Source organism: Manis pentadactyla, chromosome 13 (genome assembly GCF_030020395.1).
Source record: "Manis pentadactyla isolate mManPen7 chromosome 13, mManPen7.hap1, whole genome shotgun sequence".
In the NCBI taxonomy this organism is placed as follows: domain Eukaryota; kingdom Metazoa; phylum Chordata; class Mammalia; order Pholidota; family Manidae; genus Manis; species Manis pentadactyla.
The window spans coordinates 11,857,682-11,883,894 of record NC_080031.1 but is presented as its reverse complement, the minus strand read 5'-3'; the positions used below and the strand labels follow the sequence as shown (position 1 = coordinate 11,883,894).

The 26,213-nt window shown below is 37.2% G+C and overlaps 1 protein-coding gene across 14 annotated transcripts in view; it reads left to right on the top strand.

Annotated features, from left to right (window-relative positions):
- Positions 1–26,213, top strand: part of CDON (cell adhesion associated, oncogene regulated) — a 97,578-nt gene that overhangs the window by 6,551 nt on the left and 64,814 nt on the right. Inside the window, exon 2 of one of the 14 annotated variants that reach the window (XM_057490916.1) lies at positions 2,311–2,383. The exons of the other annotated variants lie outside the window; for them this stretch is intronic. The gene's annotated coding sequence lies outside the window, so the exon portion shown is untranslated. The remainder of the gene's footprint in view (positions 1–2,310; positions 2,384–26,213) is intronic. 14 annotated transcript variants of the gene reach the window in all.

Genomic DNA, 26,213 nt, shown 5'->3' with positions numbered 1-26,213 from the left:
CTTTTTTGAAACAAACAAAAAAAATCCACCTAAAATGGAAGAAAATGGAGCTAGGATGTTGTTGTGCCACAGGAAAATTTTGAAGAACAGGACTGTACCCTTGTATCAGGAAGAAGAGTTCTTAACAAGTGCTGTCAGGCTATTATTGCTATATGTTTAGAGTTTCTGTTTGTATTGTTAGAAATTCCCTAATATGCTAAATAAAATTTATTTCACCAAACTGTGAAATAAGACTACAAGATGATGTTGATGAATCAGAATTTTTTTGTTTGTTTGTTTATTTGTTTTTAATTTTGAGAGAGCCGTGGTTGAGGTTAATGGCTTATACTTCTGTCCTTGGAACTGTTGATGAAGGATTTTCTGGATGTTGTGCTTGAGCACAAGCCACTTCTCTCTCAGGAGACATTGTATTTTTCAGCATTTATAATTTTATTAAATCTTACTATTCATAGCTCCTGGATACAAGGTCATTCTTCACATACAGCCATGTGCAGGGATGGGTCCCCTGGACTTCAGAGGGTCAAGTTGTCCCCTTTTCTTCTTAAATCAGACCACCAGTGGCTGAGATTTCAATGGGCGTGGGGAGAGTTGAAATAGTGATTTATGATTCGTCTTTTGTGCCACAGGGGGGGACTCCGTAGATGCAGGTTTTATTTCAAAAGAAAGAAGAACTGTCTGACAAATAGAGCTGCCTCAAGATAGAAAATGTTCTTTTGGAGGGGAGTGAGCTCTTTATTACTAGACATGTTTTAGTGGCATTTGCAAAAAATACTGTGGAGAGGATCTCTTCCTGGGGTGTGATATTGGACCACTTGACCTCTCAGGACCTTTGTAGTACTAAGACTCCATAAATAGGCTCTTATGAGAGAGCTGCTGTACATAAATACCATGTACATGATTTTAGAGGGAGAAATGTGTTAAAAATGTCCAACAGCCATTGGATAAATAACTCTTCTCAAACCAACCCTAAAGTAAGGACAGCCTCCACGTGCTGGCACTTTTCACGTTAAATGTAATTTTTAGTCTCTCACTAACAATGTCAAATATTCTGTCTTATTTAAAGAGAAAACAGGGGCTTTTCCAATATTCTGAGTGTTATCAGTATCGGAAATGATACTTCACATGTATACTATCTGCTGCCTTTTTACGTAGGTACACATTGGAGCATCAACTTGAAGCCATCTGTTGGCCCAGTTAATTATCACTCCTGCAAGAAATTAAATATGAAGTAAAAATTACACCTCTTGTACCTCTACTTTCTTTTCCTTACCCAAACTTTCCAACACTTGGATTTCAAAGGAGAGAAATAACTCTTATGGGAGGAGAAAGACCAGTATCAGTGATTTATCCAAGCCACAAAACTATATTCAGGATATTTTCTGGAGTTCATCATTGTTTAACCATGTATACATCTTGTGTCCGTAAATATGTTAGTAATTCATGTTAATCATTGATATTTAGAATGACTGAAGAGGATGTAGAATCCCGAATCACCAAAATAATGTTTTCTCTACAAATCAGAAAAGTATACTGAGTTTTTACTGTTTTGTATTTATGCATACTGGAACACCAGGCTGTTCCAGTAGATCTAGTGACTATTAAATATGGAGAAGATACTTTGCTAGTTCTTAATAGATTGTTAGACTCCCAAGTATACCCTCCCTGTAACCTATGAGCAGGTCTCTTTATATCTCTCTGTGTTACCATTACCTTATCCTTATCCCTTCAGCCTTCTTTTCAAAATTTGGGAGAAGGATGAGAAGAAGATTCAGACTGTGAGACAAAAAAATCTATCTCCTTAAACTTCTCCTACCTCATCTCCCTCTCTCCAGTCTTGGTTTTCCCCCTAACAAATCATCCATTTTCTACATTTTGCCAGAGTAATGATTTTCCTAAAACATAAATCTGATCATGTGACTGCCGTCCTTAAATTCAATTTTTCCATAGTCCCTGAGTTGCTCACTTCTGAAAGTCAGGTCCTCCAATAGGATATAGAGGCCTCTTTACCTGCCTGGTGCTTGTCATCATCTGCTACTTTGCGTTCCTTGAATATACCTGCTTATACGTCTCTCATGGCACTGGTGTTGTGTCACCGTTGTTTGGATATCTGTCTCATCCTTACCGTACTCCTTAAGGACAATGTAATTTTCCTCTCTTGGTGATCATTCCTCATACTCTCCCTTGTACTGTGCCGAACAAATACTCAGCACCCAAATGCCCCAAGTGTATGAGTGCTAAAGCAGTGCTTCTCAAACTTTAATGTGCATTTGAATTTCCTGGGGGATTAAAATGCAGATTCTGATTTAATAGGTCTGGAGTGAATCCCAGATTCTCCCTTTCTAACAAGTTTCCAAGTGATGTTGATGCTGCTGAGTGAACCACAGTAAGTAGCAAGATGCTAACCTGTCTTCTCTAGATCCTTGGATGATTTCAACACACAATTCTGCTCTTAAAAATCCGATGGAAGCAGTGAGCCTCCATGTCAAGGTCAGGTATACCATAGCTTCAAATAATGAAGATGAAAGAAAGCTTTAGATAAAGACAAAATAGCTAAATGTTGAAGATACTAGGACATCTATTTTCACATTTTTACTGGAATGCCTGTGTAATATTTGAGAAAGTATATATGTGAAATACATATTTTTGCACTGTGCAACATTATTTGGTGTCCAGAGAGCTGATGTCATATTTTGTCTCTGTGCTTTTTAAATACTCAGTATTGCAGGAATTCTCCTGGATATGTAGGAACTAAAAAGTGCATTCTGGCTTCTCTCTCTTGCCAGGGAAGTGTCTGACAGTTACTGGCTTTTTAGGGTATCAGAATAAAAGTAAAGAGTATTCTCTATTTGACTATAATTTGATATCTGCTCATTGAGTAATTATACACATTGCTTGGTTGGAGGTAAACTTGGCAGGGGGATGAATGTTTAATGGATAAAATTCTACTTTTATCAGGCCATGAAATTACTGAAGTGACATCAGAACTTGGCAGCCTCTTTTATTCCAATAAAAAGAAAAATAGCATTACAAGCTAGGGATAAGACATTTTTCCTGCCTATTTATTTTGGCTTATTTTCATGGTTTTGGCCTCAGGGTGTGTGTGTGTAACCAAATAACAACACAGTGAATAACAGGCAGGAATTAGGGAGTGAACAGTTTCCACTGGCTCGGACATACTGTTTATCACTCGCTTCTATTTCAGTAATTTAAACTGTTCCTCTCAGATTGACGACTGTGAGAGGATAAGGGTGGGTATGAAGAATCCTCATCTATAAAGTGGAGTTAAGTGTCACTGTTTGGTTTGATGTTACATAGCTTGCAGTATATTGAAAAAGTTTGATGATTGGCTTTTGAATGGTCGTGAGAGGGTGAACGTCAGAACATGATCATGAATGTGACGGTACAGTTTTGTAGAAAAGGTGCTGTTTGTTTCCTCTTTATAAACACCAGTAAAATAACATCAAATTACTAATTGGTGCAGTTTGATTGAATACAGTTTCAATCTGTAGATTAGATTAGATTTTTAAATGTTAGCATAATTTAGTGATAGCTCAGATACCAGTATTTCAATTCAGTGTCCAAGCACCTGAGCTGTTCCAATAGATCTAGGGACTATTAAATATGGAGAAGACACTTTTCTAGTTCTTAATAGATTGTTGACTCCCAAGTAGAATGACAGTAAAGTATTACTATTATATTGTGCCATAATTGACCCTGTGGTTCATCTAACTGTGATCCCCTTTTTAAGCAAGGTCATTTTGTTGTTCCATTAAGTCTGGGATGTTCATCCAAAATGAAATTACATGTTTTATTCTACAGTAAGAAGGGTTATAGTTTCGGTGGGTTAAACTACATTTTACACCTAATTCTAAATACATATGTCCATTTAAGAACATATTTTCAAGTTGTATTATAATCTGCTTAGAATGGTTTTGATCTCTAAATCGGTTCTTTTGATTCCTATTTATTGAAAATTGGGCTTTTTTTTTATGGTCAGGTCCTTTTTGAGATTAAAATAAAAACAGATCAAAATTCTCCCCCAAGTTCCTAATTTCAAGCTCTAGTCATCACATTTTAAATTGTTTTGTATTTTAGTTGGATTTATCTTTTAAAAGAAATTTTAATACTCCTGTTTGGACTGTAGACCTACATAGGCCTTTTGTATATTTTCATCAGACATTTTAGAGCTAAAGTTTTTTTTTTTTTTTAATCTCATGGTTACCAACGCTAATTTTGAGTCACTGTGAGATGGGTTGTTAACTGTGGTCTCTCATTAGGTTAGCAAGCACAACTGTCATTATTTGTTATTTCTTTTGTGTTTGAGGTTGTGTTTTAGGAGAGCTATTGTCATAGTGGTTATGTCTTAAAATAATTTCACATTTGTTACTATGACAGCAGCCCCAGTGGGGTTCTTAATCATACAGTACAGCTTGTGCAGAGATTTGATATCAGTGTTTTGCAGCATCAAATAAATTTTAGCTCAGGGATTTGACTACATACATCTTACTGATGCTAATAGGAATGTTAGAGCTGACTCCTAAAGTGGGTTTCTAAGTAGAAACATTCTAAGTCCAGGCTGTATCCCACTTCACATGAAAATAACAGTAGAAATTGTTTCAAAGAAAAATTATCAATGTTTTACTCATTTTTTCTTCCAGATAGGTAAACTATTAGGGAAAAGATAAGGATTAGCTCTGTAGAACAAAGATGTTCACACTTTATCAAATTCATGCTTTCTTACCTAGTTGTACATATATGCAGACTACTTAGTCTGTTGTGATTATGGATGTCAGCTGCTCATGAAATCAAGTCAACAGGCCCACATATCAGACTCCGGAGGCCTTCAACAACCAAGAATAAGAAACTGTGTTTTGAGTTTTTCATTTGTGCAATTAAGGATTGTTTTTCTTCATGTTGAAAGGTGGGTTTTCTGGAAAAAATTCTTTCATTTGACGTTGAATAGGCAAAAAGACCCCATTTGCTTGTAAAAGTTCTATCTAATTCGCTGAGGAATACTTTTGTGTCTGATTCACCTCTAGTGAGGGAAACTTGGGCAACTTAACAGTAAGTAATGTGGTGACAAAGGAGTGAGTATTGCTTTTGCAGAGCGCAACCCCTGTCTGGGTGCCCCGCAGACTTAGAGGAAGGGGGGCGCTCTCCTCTCCTGGTGTGGCACGCACAGACCGGTGTTGGAGGAACCAGGACACTCCTGCGCTCGGTAGTTCCTTGCTAGGGAATTGCTAATCCCAACACTTACTCCCACTTTGTGGTTCTTTTAATTCCATACACAGGATAATTTTCTCTTTCCCTCTGTTTCTGATGGTGATCATTTCTTTGATAACTTTTATAGAGCCTTTTGTTCCATGTAAAGTGTTTTAGTTTCTGGTGTTTTTTGCTATTTACAAAAAATGTACGAGATAGTAACATTTTCACGAGACTAGAGATCATGAAGACTATAAATGATTGACCGTTGGGTTTAGTACCAGAGTTTTAATATCGTTCAAAGTTAGATGATCTTTATAATGTCTCTGTTTAATGTTGGAAAAGGAGGTTCTTTGAAACTGTTACAGTCTTTTCAACTTTAATTTAGGTTATAATTGTACATTGCCTGTGCTTAGGAATAGAATAAAATAAACTCTTAAGTTCTTTTTTTTCTCTTTGACATTTCTAAACCACAAACTGCGTTCTAGATTCCACTGACCTAATGAAAGATACTGAAGTGAATTTTGTCTAAGGTAAAATTGACTCCTGGTGTCTTGTATTTTTAAACTCTTTCCTCTAAAGAGGTCATTTCTTTCTCTTTTCTTTTGTCCTATCCTCCGGGATCCTAGCTTTCTAATGTATTTCTTTAAGGCCAATACTTGGATGCTTAGAAATTCTTTAATTGTGTGTTACAGCTGAAATGAAGTTTGAAAGCCCTCTCTAGTTACAGGTAAAGTGAGGAAAATAGCAAAGGGATCTTTTTAGAAATAAATCTCATTTTACATTTGTGTCTTTGGTTGTGGAATGAATATAAAATCTACACTGATAGGCTCTTTCTCTTAACTGTTGTTGCATGGTACCCCTATATCCAGAGTATGACAGATGATACTGAGATATAATTTGGTTTTTCATTTCTTGGGTATGTTGGAAAATGATTCCAAACTTTGCACTTCTAGATGAGTCTTTGAATATTGCTTTTATCAATTGTTAGCTATATCTTGTTTGTATGATATCACTGTAATGTTGGCTAAAGCATTTAACAGTAGTTAATTTGTGTTATTTTGGTGTAGATCAAAAGATTTAATGCAGTAGTTTAAAAATGGTTTTGATGACCAGATTGAGAAGGAAAGAAAGCAAAATAGATATTCTTAAAGGCAAATCTTAGCCCTCCTCGTTCACTGGAGTGGAGACAGAGTTGTAAAAGCAACAGAGTCCAGCTCCCAGTAAGAGGTGTGAGGCTGTTTATTTTCACTCTGGAGATGTATATACTACAGAAGGAAAACCCTGGCCTTGCTTAACCCAAGCAAGTCATTACTTATCTACAATCTGGCAAGCAATTTGATTAAGGTTGACAGAGCTCATATAATATCAGAACCAGGCTCTCTCAATGATTGATGAGGCTCGTCTGTAAGTTTTTTTTTTTTTTAAAGAGGAAAACTGAACAAGAATAAATACTTGTTCAAGTCTCTGTTGCAAAGTATAAGCCAAGTTTATAATGTAGTTGTATCTTTAGTGATTAATATGTGTTAATTTGTGTGTTGCTTTTTAGGTGATAATTAAATTGCATTAAAGTAACATTTTTATGTCAGCAGGTTAATTTGGTTTTTATATAGATTCTTGAAATTTTAGAGATCTTGTCTCTACATCTTTTAAAATATGGTTTTCTTTGATGCTATATATTCTTTAGCATAGTAGAATTTTTAACATATAAAGAATTTTCTTTTTCATCCTCTAATGAAAGTGAGTTATTTGGAAGTCTTTGGCTTTAATATAAGGCATTTATTTTCATTTTCAACCCCTTTCTAACTGTAGAAAAATGATTTGGACAGTTGTAGCGTATTTGGGCTATTGAACGTTGCTGCAGACCTCTTTGCTGCATTATTTGTTCTGTTCTTCTCATTACCAACAGATTGATTCTGTAGGTGACTGGAATATGCAAAATGTTCTTGGCAACACTTTAAGTCATTTCCTACTTAGACTGTTGAGTCCAACTAACGAAGACCATTTTTTGTTTTTTAATCATCATAAGATGCTTAGTAGAAATGGGTTTAGGACTGGGAATGCTCCCCATCCCCCAACACCCCCTCCTTACTTTTAGGAAATTTAGCATATGAAACTTACAGATTAATGAAATGGTTGAATTGAGAATGAATTACTTTTCTGTAAATGGAATTTTCTTACCCTGGGAATTCCCAGGCGGTGATCTACATAAGGGCTTAGACTAGGGTGCTGTCTGTGGAGTCCAAGTGCCTGGGGTCAAAGCCAGACTCCACCGTGCCCTAGTGACACAATCTCTCTGTGCTTTTGTGTTCCCACCTGTGTAATGGGAACAGTAGCTCTGCCAGGCTCCAGGTCATCTCATGTGCTCCTCACAGAGAGTGAGCGACACTGCATAGGTGCTGCTTAAATGTGAACAGTTGCTGTTCCCGTTGTTACTATGAGATGGGACTTGTATTGACAAAATGTGACACTGTGAAAGGCTGAATTAGAGACTGTTGAGTCAAAATGTGTGGGGATTAAACTTTAGGGAGCTACAAATGTGGGAATAAACTAGAACTGAGTTTATGTTTTTGTGCTTGGATTGGTTAGGACATGGTGCCGAGCAGAGAGAGCAGTTAGGTGAGTGCTGTGATAGTTCATGGTGGGCTTATGGACAAAGTCCCACATCCCCAGACAACTGAACACCAACTTGGCTTTCTTGCTCCAGATTTTCAGTTTAATATGTGCCCTCTCCTTTCCCCAAGCCAAGTATAAACATACTTCAATTCAGTATCAGGAAAACGAAATTTATTTCTACCTAGCCTTATTCATGTTCTTAAAAGCAAAGGCTGTTGATTGTTGGAACCCTTCGCTAAATTTTCTGTTGGTAATTTTCCCACCAAAAGTACAAGTGTTGTCATCAAGGTTCCGGAAATGCCTGTGCTTTCTAGAATTTTTATCTGAGTTTGACTCTTATATCTGTTCTTTCACATTGTCTACTTTTTGTGGGGGATTATATATGGTCAGAACAGATAAAACACTTAACTGGGATTGGTAGTATTAAAGACCACTAATAAAGGGCCATTCCCAAGTTGTTTCACAGACAGAAACAGAATAGACTGGGGCTCATCAGATGCAAATATTTGACTTGGAGATAGGCCAGTTGTGGGCATTGTCAGCCCCACCCCCACCACGCCCCTATTTTGTTTCTGGCTGGCTAGGGTGACTATAAATTGCCCTCAAGTGACTGTTACGATTGAGATTTAGCAGCGGAGGGGGTGCCAAAGAACTGTCCTGACTTGTGGAATGGGGCAGGACAAGTGGTGGGCTTGTCCCCGTTTCAGCCAAGCATTGCCTCTTTATCCTGTAGTTTCCTGGTAATATCCTGTAGTTTATCCTGGTAATAATGCTTCAGGAAGGAGATGCTTGTCTTACATTTTGTTGTTTAAAAATTTTTTTTTTTTGGTGTTAAGAATTCCACCCATTTCTTCTATCCCACTGGTTGGCCCAATTATATTTTTAATCCGTGGAATCCAGATTTTAGGGAAGTGTAATATTGAATGTGTTTGCAGGAGAAAACAGTATCACAGCTCTACAAATGCACAGACTTCTCAGACATTCCTCTGGGGCCTTTATTATAAAATAGAGGATAAAGCTTGGTTGTATGCATTTATAGAATATTCTTAAGGTAGTGGTCTTGGTGGCAATGGAGTTAGGTGGCATTTACAAGATTAAATTTTTTTAACCTTTTTGATTTTGAGGAATGTGAACCTTCTATTTGAAACTCTAATTCTTGTCCTAGCACCCAACCCACTCTTAGCTCAGATTTGCAAAGATGTATGTGATCAAATAAATAGCTGTTTGTTTGATTAGCTAACATAATCTCTTAACTGAGATGATAATGTTCTGTATTTTGCTAAAAGGGGGTTAATGTGTGACTTTTTTCAAGGGGAAAAATTCTCATGAAGTCCTAATTTTGATGAAGTAATTTTCATTATTAATCTCATTTAATCATGTACAATGTAAACTAGATGCAGACTTACAGTATTTGTGAAGTAAACACCGACATAACCACGCAACTAATATAATTCAAAAATTTTTGATGATCCTAAAATTTTTTTTGGTTGTCAGTGTTGAGTTTAATAGTAGAAAGATGGCTTTTGCTTATTTTATATCTCACTTGCCTATTTGATTTGGCTTTTTTTATTTTAACATTATTTTTAACAATGAGCTTGTTTTTAACTGCTGGTCTAATAGTTTGTGGGTCAACCACTTTATAAGTGCACTGTGATATAGCATACTGAAAAATTAAAAAACCTGTTCAATGAAATGTATGTATGTATTAGTATTTACTTCCTGTTGATGAACCACAGTGATAAGTAGGGGCTTTGCAGTATGTGTGTTCCTCCTGTTGTATAAGGCTATCTGCTGTGTTATATGTTGTTCAGATTTGTCCCACTGTGCTGTCACATCCCATTTTTCTTTCTTACCTATTTCAAAACTTCCTTGGTACAGCATTCTGCAACATCACTTTACCTTTACATCTCATATGATCCAAAGGCACAAATGCAAATTAGGCACTGAAATCTTGTGTCATGTTTTCATTGGCCGTCTCATGACCCACAGTAAGCTTACAATAATTTGCATTGCAGCACTGCAGAAACACCATGAAGTTTTAAAAAAATTATTTTCATACCTCCAAAATTCCACCTGCAGATTAAGGTAGGGATAAAGAACTAAAACCTGGTAGGTTTGAGAATCTTTCCAGAATGAGAAGTGACTATGGCTTCAGACTGAAGTAAATGGGCACAAAACCAGACCTGTATTCAGCCTTTCTTTTATTCAGGAAGCTGCATGTAAAACAGGGAAAGCATGGGCCTGGGCTTGCCCTGGGTTCAAATCTCACCCCTGAGGCTATCTGAGCTTTCTGCATTTCTGTCACCTCATTTGTATAATGGAAATAATACCTGTCTCTAAGGTTGTTGTGAGGATCGTTAATAATATATGGTAAGACCTTTCACCCATAAACTTAGTAACTGCAGCCATTCTTATTCTTTGGCATAATTAATCTCATAAGACAGATGTTTGGTAAGATGCGTAAACATACGTATTAACATGTTTCTGCACAAACCAATTATTCTCTGCCTGTTGGAAGCAGGAGGCAAGGATGGACCAGACTATCAGAACTATTTGGTAAGGGTTTTCATACTGCAAGCAGAGCCCACCTCATTTCCAAGTGACCCATGATTACCATCGGGGATGTATTATTTCTCTCCTGCACTGATGCAGAAAGATGGCTGAGATCTACTGACTAAAGCACTTAAGTCTTCCTCCAGTAGCTTTATATAAATATTTGTACAATATTTTAAAATCCTAATTTTATAATTGCTTATCATAAAGGTGAACTTATTTATGCAAGTACATTAGCAAATTGATACTGCCTGATGTTGACAGATGATGACTAACCACCTCACATGTACGTATAAATGAGCATTGTGGCAGATGGCTGAAAAAAATGGAATTGTTTTCCTTAGATATTTATTTACCAAATTCAGGACTTGGAAAAAAAAGTGTTGCCAGGGGGTGGGATAGGTTGGCTTGATGGTTTTAAGGGAATTTAGAAAGCTATTTGTGGTTTGACCCAGTTAATTTGGCCATTACTCTGAAGTATATTTGAAATTCCTCCTAGAGAGTGAACTTCCTATTTAATAAGAGCATTATGTGGCAAAATTTTGTTTACGTGGTTTTGACTATGCAAAAATTACTGTCATATTGCAGGAAATACAACTCTGTAATGAAAAACCTATTTAGTCTGTAATTCCGATCTCTGTCACAAGTGCATGAAGAGAGTCTATTGCTTTGTTTCAGCTACAAGTTCTTAAAACAGTCCGAAAAGTAGAGATTTCCATTTGCCCACTGTTGGTCTGTGTTTTGCAGACGGCTGACTCATTTCTGTTTGAGAGCAAAGTAATAATAGTGCTTCTGGTGTTGTCTGTAGTATTTTTTTCCTTAGGTTTAAAATAACTTTTTGGTAACATTCTTTATTCAAACTCTTTTCTCCTTTGCCTACATTTTTTGGTAATACTACAACACTCAGGTTGTTAGTCACTTGACTTAAGTACCTGTCAAATGATGTATCACATAACTATTAGCTATTGAATTTTTTTTAAAGTGGCATAATAAAAAATAATATGGGTGTTCACATCCATTGAGACCAAATGAACCCAGTGAGAAAAGGATAGAAGGCATGGATGCTGATGCTCTTACACAGCTGTTTGATAATGTTAGACCATCCTCACCATTTCTCTTTTGGCTTACTAGAATGTTTTGAAGCATATGAAGTTAATAGTTTGTTAAGTAACTTCGTAATTCCCAGGAAACATTGCTGGGTTTCTCTCAGTATATGTTTTCTCATTCATCAACATTTCTTAAGAACTCATAACATGCAAGATATTTCCCAGATGTTGGATTTAGAGTGGTGAGCCAAGTCTTTCCCCTCATGGAACTGACAAACTAATGGTTAATCTAGATCTGGTAGAAAAAATCTCACATTTATGTGACCTATAAATATCTTGCCTAGTTTTTTTGTACAGTATAATGAGTCAGGTAAAATCAAGTTCTGCATTTTGCCTTCATAACTCCTCCTTGGCTACAGTTTTCACCCAGGGGCATCAGATTAAAATGAAAATCAAAGCCATTCCTGAAGAAGTAAAAAAAGTTTTAAAACATGAAGTTTTAGAGTGGTATACCAGGATCCCGAGTAGGGAGGGTGATGGGAAATTTTTTGTGTTGAATGCAGTGGTGTATATGACAAAGCTCCTGCCTCTGAAACACCAGCAAGGTGTAAAAGTTTGGCCTGTTTTTGGAGGGGAATGTTGCTAATGAAGAGTAAGGATGGCCCTCTGCAACCAGTTGGGTCTCTGAGTGGCAGAAACCTGTCAATGCTAAGAGCAAAAAACGCTGCTTTAGGGAGATGGGTTGTTTGCAAAGCTGTGGGATATCTGTGTTTAGTCCTCCAGTAGGAGACACATGACAGCCTGTTTCATAACCAAATGTTGGTATGGAGTTGTGACAACAATCTACTGAAATAAGACAATGAGAACTTAAGTCTAGATTAGCTGTTTCTTCACATTGAGCTTCAAACCACCGTGGTTTCTAATGAGGATTTTATGTTTGTCTGCTGTAAAATGAGACATAAGTGAACAAAAGACATGTAGCGATTGCTTCCTAAAGTTGCATTTATTGTAAAATTATTTTTTTGCCTGCCTTTCATTCTGCTCTGATGGAACAATGATTAATAGATGGCAGTTCTGAAATTTTAAAAAAACAACTCATGTGGCAAATGCTGGCAATCTTATATGGGACACAGAGGGGTTTTGCTTTATTTTAAAATGTTACTGGTTATTGAAATCCTGAAGTCTGGAAACCACTGCTGTAGATTTAGTATAATAGATGATCAGTGTACAATTATATCCATATTTGGATATGGCCTCTTTGCTGTTCCCCGAGCTGGATGGCTCTCCACCTGCAGGATTTATGCCCACGTGTTCATGAGGCCTCACTGTCAGGTAGGGCTCGCTCTCTGGCCACAGACTTGAATTGGTGTTCTCTTCTCCAACAGAAAGGGAAATGCCTCGCTTAGTTTTAAATTCATTTTCATTGTTCCATATACTTAGGTTAGGAGACAAGCACCCGAGAAGTTTCTCCCTGTAAAATAGCTGCCTTTTAAGATGTTTTATTAGTATGGCTGTTGGTTATTTTAATTAATAGTATGTTTTATTTGCACCCTGAGGCTGTTCAAGCAAGTAATGTAATTCAAATAAACAAAATAATATCTGGCGTTTCGGAACCTGCCACCTGGACGTTGACTTCTGAGGTGTCGTTACTTGGTGGGCAGAGAAGCTAGGAAGAGAAAACGAGGTGACTATGTGGAGTCACGAAACGCTTTAGATGTAAATTCTTGGAAAGCTTGAGAGTGAAGTAGTTTTCAGATTGGTGATGCACTTTTCCTCAGAAGCGATGGTTCTTTTTAAAGAAAAATGCTGAGTTTTCATGAGAAGACCTATCTTTCCCATTGCTTTACATGTTTTTAATATCTTTCACATGTTTCTAACAGTGTTACCAGAATTCTGTGCCAACCTTATGGGTAATTTGACTGTAAAATGGTGGATGACACTTTCACAAAGCAAGAAAATCTGCTAGCAAAATTTCTCCAGTTTCTTTACCTGAATATAAAATAAACGGGCTACCTCTCCCACGTTTTTACAATGCAACTGTAAACTAGTCTTCTATTTTTTATTCTTTTCAACTTTTTTTTTTCCCTAAGTGAACACAAACCCTCTTTTTGCTTGCAAACTGAACTGCTGGACTCCATGTTTTCTGACTTAATTTTTTTTTTTTTTTTTGTAGATAATTATTTTTTATTGAAGGGTAGTTGACACACAGTATTATATTACATTAGTTTCAGGTGTACAACATAGTGATTCAACATTTATATACATGATAATTCTAGGTACCAGCTATCACCCTACCAAGTTGTTACAATATTTTGACTATATTCCTTATGCTATACATTACATCCCGGTTACTTATTTATTTTACCATTGGAAGTGTGTACTTTTTTTTTTTGTTTGTTTGTGAGGGCATCTCTCATATTTATTGATCAAATGGTTGTTAACAACAATAAAATTCTGTATAGGGGAGTCAATGCTCAATGCACAATCATTAATCCACCCCAAGCCTAATTTTCATCAGTCTCCAATTGTCTGAGGCATAACAAACAAGTTCTTACACGGAGAACAAATTCTTACATAGTGAATAAGTTACATAGTGAACAGTACAAGGGCAGTCATCACAGAAACTTTCGGTTTTGCTCATGCATTATGAACTATAAACAGTTTTCTGACTTAATTTTTAGAGCTAACGTTGTGTTGATGTTCCACCTACCTTTGCTGGGTTCCTCCCCCACCCCACTTGTTTCTGCTTTCATAAGTGCGGTCAATTTTGAAGTCAGCCAAAGATGAGGCAAAACTAGTGTTAGAGACGCACATACAAGCTTTGAAATATTTTTTGCTTGTTTGTTTCACTTAGACATAGTACTTGTAAATGTTTGTCATAGAATTCTGAGCTAGAAGAAAACTGAAGTTTTTTTCTCTCTTGCAGACAAAACCTAAGCCCAAGTCAGCAAATGTTCTACCTAACATTCTCTAGGAAAAAAAAAATCAACCAACATAGACCACTGTTAATTTTTAAAAATATTTAAGAACATTGCTATTAAAACATACTTAAATATTTTATAGTATTTTTAAAAATATTTTAAAAATTCAGGCTCCTGTCACTTCCTGAAATTTTATACCTCAGAAAAGTTTTAAGTGCTATTGCTTATAGTAATCCAAAAGTTAAGGATGTCAGAGATTTAGGAAATCAGATCACGGTTTCTGTTGTCTTATTATACTATCTCCTCCCCACCCATATTTTTTCCACAGCTCCCTCTCATGTGTAATACATTTTTGTTGTATTTGAATGAAACTGCTTTTTTGCTTCTGTACTACAGGTCGCAACTCCACTTATTGTCTGTCTTAGAAAATGGATTGAATGAAGAGACTTTAGAAAGTTAAACTAAGGATCTGACCCATAGCATTCCTGTAATTCTAAGACCCAAATTAATCATGTCATTATGCAAGAATATAATTCTTCTAAATTTCATCAAGAAACAAAACAGAAACCCCTCATGTTGTACGTAGAAGCCAGTGACGGCAAGTCCTTAAGAGGTCCAGCTACAAGCACATGAAGACTTATCAGCATTGTAAAATGTGTTCTGCCAATGTAAGGTATGATTAGTGTTATGTACACAGGAAACGTGTATAAATATGCATGCAGGAAGCCTTTTATGTACATAGGAAATATAAAAAAATTTTAAGAAATATACCAGAACTTAACGTATCTAAGTCAGAATTGTGTCTTTAAAAAGTCTGTCACATTGGGAGTCTGTACATTTAACCTCATGTTGCTATTGTTGTGCCAAGAAATTTGGAATTTTTTTTGGAATTACCTTTATTGGGTATGGTACTTTTTTTTTCTTGGTGTTCTTGACTTTTGAGGGAACAGCCATTAATGAATAAATTGATGTTGGAGTTAAGACTATATGGGGTTAAAAATCTGATATAATCATAACAATGAGAATGATATTTATGCCTGGCTTACACATTGACACCAAAAATAATTAACAAATAATTTTGCACAGAGCATCATTGGAATAAGTTTGTCTTCCAGGTTGGGTCTATCTTCTGCTTTGGTTTTTCTAGTAGTGCATTTAAGTATTGTGTAAGCGTGTATCTTATGTATCAGTGTCCTTGACTCTTTCTTTCTTCCCTCCTGTTTAGCGGTGCTCAGTGTAATGTCCCAGTGCCACAGCTGCTGTTTGGTGGGTTTGCAGCCTATCAGAGTTCTTGGAGCAGGCTTTGCTTCATTTCTGGTAGACTGGGCTGGACCTAATGCTTCCCAGCTCTCCCAGTTGCACTAAGCTTCCCACTCTATTGTGCTGTGTTTACAAAGATAACGTGGCATTAGTTGGTTTTTCTATATTCCAGTTCACCAGGGCGTGTAACTTGATCATTTCTTTCATTTTAATTGCCTATCAACGTTTTCTAGGGTTCAGGTTTTCTTCATACAGGCCAATATGTAGTGTTTGCTTATCTTGAAACTTACGAGTCCATTTGGCATGATTATGTAGTAATTACATAGTAAACTGTGATTGACTTGTGTGTTGGCTTATGAATGTGCTCAACAGAATTCCATTGTCAGTGCACAGCCACGCACCCATGGTACCATGACAGCTTTGATGAAGCCAGGTCTGACCTAACTCCCATCACCGGTTTGGACAAAGCCGGGGCTCTGAGGAAATCTATGCAGCCAAGTTTAAAGAGGGTATAGGAACTTGGAAACTAGTATCACTATGTTCCTGGTCTCTGGGAAACTTAGAACTCAGCAGGTAGCATAATATGAAAGTCATTGTTGACACAGGTCCTGTGCTCAAACAGCTTTGATTCAGGTTTATTTGCAGCATAGATTTTTTTCTTAGATTTCTAGTTTTTTCTAATTTTGCTTTTTCCTAAATGTTTGACTGTGTACTTTAGACTATATTTCACAGAAATGAGTTTCTCCTTGAGGTTTATTTCCTTGTTGTTAAAGTGAAATCTAAACCAAACCCCATGAGGGTGAGTCTCCTGTAACTGCCAGGAAAATGTTTCATTTGTTAAAGTCTAAGCAAAGTGTCAGACTTATTAACAGTTGCATTAATTTTAGTTAACTAACACTGATCTGGAGCTTTTTCAAATGTTTCCATATTCCTCCTCATCTCCATCGACCAAGGTGAGCCAAATGTCTGTCTGGATCTTTGTAATATCTGTCTATTCAAGATAACTCATTCTTAGCAAACTTAAACATTTTGCTTTTAGCATTTGTTTCGTGGTCACCATAATAACTGTTATTCTTCCCATCAAGCCAGTTGCAGTGACTAACTTAGCCATCTCCTGAGTGCTGCACTGGCGGCAAGTGTTGACTCTGTGATGCCTGCAAAAAATCCTTTTGAAATTTGCTGTATTTTGTTTTTTTCTTAATAATCTCTCCCAAGTTGCTTTTTAGAACTTCATTGTATCTGTGCAGCTATGTTTTAAAATATTCATAATGCTTCTGTCCAGCTCATGGTGAGTGCCAGAAGTATCTTTATCTCCATGATTCTTGGTTTCCTGTGCTCTAGAAGCAGGAAGAAATAGTCTCTTTGAAAGGGAGTGAAACAGGAACACTTGACTTTTTTTTTAGACACACAAATATTGTGACTAGAACCTGATTCTGCTCTCACTCAGTCCCCTTCTCTTTCGATGTGTAATTAGGACCACATTGACGCGATTGCAGCTGGCAGCCCTTCACTGTTGCCTTTTTCCGCTTGTGACCTTTGATCTCAATGACCTTTCCTGGGGTTAGTCCTAGGCCCTTTTCATTGTGTTGGAACTGAAGGGGCTCATGTGGAGTTGATTATTTCTTTGCTCATTTGGCCTTTTTGGTGCCATAACTCCAAGTCACTTCCATTTTCTTCCTCTACTTTTGACGGTCCACAGTGAAAGGAAATGGTTTTGCCGGCAGCAGGATCAGTTGGTCTGCTCGGCTGACTCAATTGAGACTCGGGAGAAGTCGGGGAAAGGGTTGTGAGGTCTGGAGGTGTCGACAATTCTTAAAAAGTTGATCTGAGTGATGGCTTGATCGTTACATGCTCGTAAAATGGGTACTCAGAAGAGCTGCATCTCACACTGAGGGGTCTGAGTTCTGGTGAGAAGAGAGCACAGCAAGTCACGGGCGAGTCATGGACATGGGCCTGGGTGTTTGATAGGCTACAACTCTGCTTTATGAGGTGTATGTTTCCTCTTGCTGCCTCTGAGCTACTTGGCAGGTCAGAGAATGCCTCATTGTTAATTGCACGTGACCACTTTATGGATTCTTTAATTTCTGGAAGAACCAAGAATAACCCCCAGAGATTAACCTGCTAACTATGAGGTGGTATATTTGTTGCAACTGGATTTATGCTAGCATTTTCTTTGCCTCTCACCTCCCCCACCTCCTGCCCTACCCACTTTTCCAGTAAAATCACTGAAGGATGTGTGCCAGCTGTTCATCTCATTTTCGGAGACCCCATGTGTAGAGCATGAAGACTGTCACTGATCAAAGGCTTTGCTTTTGGCGAGGGAGTCAACAGTTAAGGAATGTGTCAGATTACCCTAAACTGCAGTACCTTTGAAAGGCATATGGGTGTGAAATTCAATGGCATTCTGAAACTTATTTTTTAAAAGTCTGAGTGTTTGAGTTCGATCTCTAGAATATCATTTTCTGTCTTTAAGTTAAAAAAAATTTTTTTTTATTAACAGTGCTGGTAATGTGGGTTGTTTTGAATGAAGAATTGCTACCCCTTCAAATGCAGTCTTTCTGTAGTATTCGGCCTGAGCTCCCTTCGTCAATAGGAAGTGATGGTTGTCTGTCTGCTGTTGCCTGTCAAATCTCTCTTAAGACTCCAGGCTTCTTTCTGCTTGCCTTCAACTACATCTCTTAAGAGTTGCACTTATGTCCAGCTAGCTCATTATCTCCACACCTTAAGATGTATTTCATTCCCTGCAACCCTCAAAATAGCCATAACAAACCATGGAAAACCTGCTGCTGCTTAAGTATTTCCTGTACTTACTATATTAATGCACGTCATCCACTCCCTTGTCTTAAGTCAGAAACCTGGACAGTAGTCATGATTCCTTTATTTATGGCGAGAGCAGCAGAGAGAGAACAGAGACAGGGACAGATAATATATTCCAGAGATGTTGAAGGGATAGATTCTATCCCAATCCAAATCATTCACTATCCAAGTCCTACCACTTTTACCTCTTTAAAAGGTATTTAATAGGTCCTTGTCTTAAAAGAAATTTTTTTAATGTCTTAAACTGATACCCTGATATTTCTCTGGTGTAGGCCCCCATCTTTCACAATGGCCTTCTAACCTCCACTTCTCTCAGCCATATTCCCACATTGCAGCCTAACCTACTTTTCTGAGGCACAAGTCTGACCTTGTCCCTTCCCTGCTTAAAAGCCACTGATATCCCTGCTGAGGATAACAGCCAACACCCGAGCCTGAGCTGTGTTGTCCTTATGTTCTGGCTTCTGCTCACCTGTGTGGACTCACCGCTGACTGCTTACTGTCCTGTTCTTGCTCCACTCGCCAACCCTTCCTCTTTCACCTCTAATTCTGTACACACACCCCTCCTTCTGCTTGGGACGGGACACCCCCTCCCCTCATTTTTCCTTCGCCGCACCCTGCCTCCCAAGCATACCCATCTGCTCCCCGTAACCATCGGTTCCTCTGACAAGTCTTCTTAAGCCCTCCAGGTCACGTGACGCTGCACGCTTTCGTGTAGCGCCTCCACCTGCTTTGCTCCGTGGCTCACCTGCCCTCCCTCACTTAACTGCTTTAATTTCTGAAACCACTTCCACTGATTTTGATGGGAAAAAATCCCATCCCAACCCAAGATAACCAGTTTTCACAGATGGGAAAGGAAATCAACTGAGCAATAAAAAATAAATTTGTGTAAGTGGTAAACAGTGTTTTGAAAATAAATAGATACAGTGTGTTCTTAAATCCAAGGCAATGAGCTTATTGTGCTCAGCAACGGAGGAAGACTGGAGGGTTGGTGGCTGGGGAAGGAGGGCTGGTGAGGAGTCCTTGTTACAAGGTGGAGGAGAGGCGGCAGGAAAAGACATTCAGACAGGAAGTCTTTTTAAGGCGCATAGTGATCTTCATTCACATTGGACTTAAAAACAAACTTGCAGCACAGGAAAATGCGGCACAGCCAAAGGAAGGCTTGAACACAGGAGTGTGTCCCAGCTCGTGGAAATCATGCACACCTACTGCAGACGGGAAGATGAGCAGAAAACACTCACTGCCCTCTTTCTTATTTGGAGTCTGTGCACACAACCCTGTGTTTTGGGTTCGTCCGAATATAGCAGGCCATTCAAATTCTCCATGATATTTTCTGACTAAAAACCATGGTGTCATATAAACCGGTGGGTGTATCCTTGCCCTAAGGTGTCATATTAAAGTAATACTTTTTAGTTTCTGATTGCAAACGTTGTTATACTGAGTAAAAAGAAGCCATCCAAAAAGTGGAATAACTTTGCAGGAGCCCTTATGGCACAGAGGTTAGTCATCCTGTCAGAGAATTCTGTGTTCCGGAAGCTTCTGGAGTCGCCACCTTCCCTCACCTGACAAGAAGCCTCATGAAGGCAGCTGTCCTGTCCTGACACACAGCGGGGCTGCACTAAGTATTTGTTGAACAAAAGATGAGTTCTGTGCTTTGAATTCTTTTAATACTTTTTACCCTCTCTTTACACTTATGACACTTTTCTTTATTCCTAAATTCATTCTGTTCATGCCCCTCTCTCATTTGGGCCGTGGCATCCTTTCTTTGAGGAATTCTGCCTTCCTCATTTTCTGTGTCCCCTCACAGGATCTTGCCCCAAGTAGATTCCCTATATGTGGAATTAATTGATTGAATATTTCCTGGGAAGAGTAGGGTTCTTCCAGAAGTCTGGCAGGAAATCTTGTTAACTTCTTAGCTAAATTATTCAGCTATTCAGAAGGAAGAAAACTTTTACAGGAGATTTAAAGTTAGATGTGATTGAGGTCAATGCAGTTCAATGGGTTTTTAAAAAGGGTATTACATATGTTTGACTTTCCTATTTGAATTTGTGCCAAATTATCTTGATAGTGCTTAATCAAAATGTTTTAAATAGACACGTCTTATTTTTTTCTCTCGCTTAATTACTGTGGAAAACTAATTTTCAAATCAACAGTTGAGAAATAACATGTTACGAAATAGATTGTCTGGAAAGAAGGATCAGTCTTTTTTAAGAAGGACATTGTTTCATGCAGAATAAGATGCCTTTAAAGAAAGGAAACTAACTTAAAGTGTTTTCTATTTTGAAGACCTGTACTGATTCCAAAGCTGAGTTTTTGTTCACAAATTAATCCCAGTTACTTCCTAAACCTGAAAGAAAACTATAAGGAAGTTTGATATTAGAGTCTAGGGAGGGGGATAATTCAGAGAAGACAGCTTTGATCATCCTTAGGAAAGCAAAGGAGTTGCTTCAAAAAACAAAGGAATCAAATCTAGAAATTCAGGAAAGACTTTTCCCAGAGGATTATTCTGGCAGCATGTTGAAAAGGGGTTATAAAAGCATTAAGTTCACAACCTGAACAATAAGTTAAGTAAATGTTAGGGAAGTATTTCCTTTCTTATTCTAAGATGAGGCGTACCTTTAGATTCCCTTTGCCAACGGAATTGCTCCTAAGCCTGGGGCGGCGTAAAAGTAGTTTGTTATACATGACAAATTGCCTTCTCTGTAGATGGGAAGGAGGCCTAAAGAAAGCCTTACGTGGGGCAGACACCAGCTATTCTTTAGGAAGATCAGGCTAAGGAGCAGTGCTCATGAGAGTGAAAGTGGGGAGCCCTCCAAAGATTCATAACCTGGAGGAAAGAGTGGGCCCCTGATTTGTAGATTTAATGGGGTATCACACTTAGCTGGTTTACTCTGTCCTTTTTTTTTTTTTTTTTCCTGTGTGTTTTACAAAAGTAGCATGTGTTTATTGTTGAAAACACAGATGAAAAAGAAGAAAACAAAATTACTTGTTTGTTCTTTGGTACCCACAATCTTTTCCCTGGAGAGACTGTACTACCAGGTGCTTTCTTGGGAGCAAAGTGAACACGGAGCATCTTCTCAGATGCTTAAATCAATCACTCAGGACTACAGTGAATGGAAAGAATGAGATTGTGCTGGCCATTAACTTCCTCTGAAGCTGGGAAGGAGGTAGAACACCTTCATGGTCCTCTCTGAGACCAGTCATTTGGCTGAGCCCTAATAACGGCTCTGTTTTTCACATAGGAATTGATCAAGTCTTTGCCAAAGTCCACCAGTAAGGTGAGATGGAACCCAGTTTAAAATCCAGCCCCTTGAGTTATGTTACTACCTTTAGTAGTTGAGGTAAGTTGAGGTGTTTATATGCTTTATGGACAAGAAAAGCATTAGGGAGGAGAGAATAAAATTTTGAACTGAATGGTAATTTACTATTTTGAATGCCCGCAAATAGTGCCAAGAAGTGGCTAACATATAATGCCAGGCAATTTTTGTGTACAGATTTATTTTTAGAGAGATACATGTTATAAATTTAAATCAGACAGTGACCCCTTATTCTCCTTACAGTAGAAGTCTAAAATTGGGTGAAAGAGATTTTTGTGTCCATGGTGTTTTCTGTAATTGAAAATTGAGAGAGTGACACGGCACAATATATGTGGCCTGCGATGACCATTCCTTTCACCCTTTTGCAGTTGTTTGTGTAAACTGAGAATATTGTTAGGAAAATCCTTAGTAGATTAGACAGTGCCTGTTGCTTTATGCCCTATCAAATATTTTAATTAATTGCTTAAATTCATGTTTCACATCCACACTTTGCTTACCACAGCTTAAAGATCTAAGCCGCTGGTGGTCCTCCCCTGCCGGCACCCCCACCCCCATCCTTCTTCTCCTCCCCTCTCCATGTTGATGGTGGCTGTTGGGAATAGGGTGGTACAATGTTGGCCTCTTTTTGGGAAACACCTTGACAGTATATATATATATATATAGGGTCTTAAAAATGTTTGTACTCTTTGACCCAGTAATTCCACTTAAAAAATATCTACCCGAAGGACGTAATTAGAAGGGTAGTTGAAAGATTTATGGACAAAGATATTCATAGCAGCATTATCTGTCATAGCAAAAAAAAAATGTATACACATATATGGAAAAAAGGTAGCCCATCTAAAATGGAATGGCTCAGTTAAAGTACATCTACTCAATAAAGCATCCATAGCTATAATAAATTATATTTGCAAATAATTATACTAAGTAAAAATGATCATTTGATAATGAATAAATAAAGCAGGATTTGAAACTAGTTATACTTGGAGATAGTAGTACAGCATGGAGAATATAGTCAGTGATTCTGTAACATCTTCCTATGTTGACAAGTAGTAGTTGTACTAGTTGGGGGGGAGGATTTAATAATATGTGTAGCTGTTGAACCCATGTGTTATATATATATATTTAAACTTAAAACTAATACAAGATTGTATATCAACTATACTTAAATTAAAAAAATAAGTAAAAGTAATACACAGATATAGTAAACTCAGACAATAAAGAAAATAAGAAAAGCCATATTGTACGTATATTATAATCTCCATTATGTAAATACACATATACGAAAAGGATTAGAAGGAAATGCGTCAAAATACTGATGTGTTATCTTTAGGTGGCTAATTGTGTTTACTTGTTTTTTTGGTACATTTATGTATTTTCCACATTTTCTGTGCTGGATGTGTAAGTTTTTTTGACAATGAGTATTTGTAGAAACTTTCTGTTCACAATTTCTACTTGTAAAAGTAACATTCTTTGCAGAATATATGAAAAAAAAAACTTGAATATGTTGTTTAGAAATGTTGCCTGGCATTATGTTAGCCACTTTGGGTTCTTTAAAAAAAAAATTCTAAATGAGAAAAACACTGAAGTCTAAAAAATGACAATGTGATTTAAACCAGGATTCTCCTCCATCTGCCATGATTTAAATCAGAATCTGTGTGTCTTCGTTACATGAGAATATTTGAGTGTTACGTATGCCAGAACAGAGGTCAGACAGCCTTTGGCAGGTGATGTGCCAAAGCCCTGTGTGTCGGGTGGGCTGATGTGCTCCTACCACAGACCTCTTCTCTGCTGGCCGCTGTTTCCAGGTTAGAAGAGAGGGTCAGAGGAGGATGGGAGGACAACTTGCATGCACAGGACATTAGAGCTGTTGTCTCCCTTGCCAAGGTAAATTTTATGGGTAAGAAAGGTGACATACACGTTAAGGCCACTGACCTGTGTGTAAGAAGACAGCAGGAGCCTTGTTTGGTTATGATGAACCTGGCCAAACAAAATTGTTCATTTGTGAGCAGGGAAAATTTTATATATATAAATATGAATACAAAAAAAATGTTTAAATTCAGTTATTCAAATTAAATTTGAGATACATATAAACTATATATAAATTATTAAATAAAACATTAAAATTTTATTTATATATTTATTAAAAATTAACAATATGCAACAAATATATTAAACATAAAAAATTCATATATTTATATGATATGTTATATACATAAATATATATACTAAAATATTTTTGGTTTTCCAATAATGTATTATGAATCAAATAGCAATAGCACCGCCATCATTAAGAGTTTCCTTTTTTGACACAGATAGTACTTTTGAAAATGCCATAGCATTGAATAATTTTCCCAGTAGTACTAGTGGATATAACCTGATTTGTACATCCTCTAACCCTCCTTGTGGTCAGTGATGTTTATTTCTGAGGTTGGACCGGGTGGCTCTTGGTGGCTGTTAGACATTATCAAGTTCCCTGGTCCATACGGCCATGGGTGCTTGTTCTCATTATCATAGTTTTGTAACACACTGAGCAAGCTTTCTGTGAATAGATATATATACACATATATATATATGAAGTCAACAAATATTTAAAGTGCCTGTTACCGTCTTAAATTCTTTCCAATTTCCATCTCAGCTGACAGCATTTAATGAGTGCCCTCCCCACCCCCAGAAAGAATTGATAAAGGAGAGTTCTGTATGATAATATTTAGGTAGTAATAATGAGCTGTGAATTTTAAAGGAAAGCTGTAAAGTAATTCAGTACACCATGTGCTAGGGTTAAAGTTGACTCAAGTTTGTTTCACTGCCTTTTAATAAATAAATAGTTGAGGAAAGATTTAGCAAAAGGAAGAAACACTCCTCCTTGTCCTCAATCTCTTGGGGGAAGCGTCTCCTGTTAACAAGTTACGTGAATGTTTACTTTGCCTTGACTGCTTACCGGTGGTGTCGATTCTTACCCTTGAACCAAGTGAGAATTCAAATAAACCAAAAAAAGTCTTCACACAGCTGGCTCCTTCTGCCAGTGAGTGGTACCGAAATATCCTCTCCCATTTTTTTAGGAGGCCAGCAAGAAAACACTTAAAAGGTGGCCCATGAACTGATAGTTGGTGATCTAGATAAACCTGAGTTTTCGACTTGGAGATTTTGTAATACTTGGCACAGAGAAGTGAGCAGATTGGGGGAGACATTGTTTGGTTTATTCACATCTATATTAAGTTGCCTTGGTTTGTATCACTACCCAGTTTTTTTAAAATTATAAAAATGTTCAAACACACAGAAAAGTTTAATTTTAACAAGAAGATTCTAATGCCCACCACCTAGATTCTGTAATTTATATTTTCTTATTCTTGATTTCACATCTGCCCACCCATTTTATTTTATATGCATTTCAGAATAAATGCACAGTACCCTTTGCCCTAAACACCTCATTAACTAAAGTTCAACATTTGTTACAGTTCTTTTTTTTTTTTTAATTTTGGTATCATTAATCTACAATTACATGAAGAACATTATGTTTACTAGACTTCCCCCCTTCACCAAGTCCCCCCCACAAACCCCATAACAGTCACTGTCCATCAGCATAGTAAGATGCTGTAGAATCACTACTTGTCTTCTCTGTGTTGCACAGCCCTCCCTGTGCCCCCCCTCAACATTATACATGCTAATCGTAATGCCCCCTTTCTTTTCACTACCCAGTTTTATCAATGGTTAGAATTAGCCTTTGTATAAGTGAATATGCACATAAAATTCCCATTTCTAAAATGTCATCACTGTAGCTCCATCATTTAGGAATGTTTTGTTGTTTCCATAGTTATAGACTGTGTCCAGCCCTGGCCAAGCAGGAACATGGGACAGAATTTGCAGACACAATAACCACTTTTTGGATCCCTAGCCCAGCATAGTGCCTGGCATATAGTAGACACTTATTTTATATATATATATATATATATATACACACATATATATATATTTATATTCTATATAATACTGAATTAAAAAAATATATAGATGAATGAATAAATGAATGAAGGAATAAAAAATACAGCTAGAATATGCTGAATTCAAATGAGGTGACAGTTCTCATTAAATAACTACTCTTTAAGATACTGCTGAGAATTGTGTTATATTCAGGTAGTCTTCATTTTCAGAAACATCTTTTAAGTCCCTATACTTTCTAGGTGTTAGAATTTTTTTTGAAAGTATCTTTTATTTTATTTTTTATTTTTTATTAAGGTATCATTGATATATAATCTTATGAAGGTTTCACATGAACAACATTGTGGTTACTACATTCACCCATATTATTAAGTCCGTCCCCCCCCCAAACCCTATTGCAGTCACTGTCTGTGTAGTAAGATGCTGTAGAGTCACTACTTGTCTTCTCCGTGCTATACTTAGGCATTAGAATTAACAAAGTTGAATATGATGCTGTTCTTGCCTTCAGAAAGGACATAGTTATGTAACCAGGTAAATTATAGAAAAGA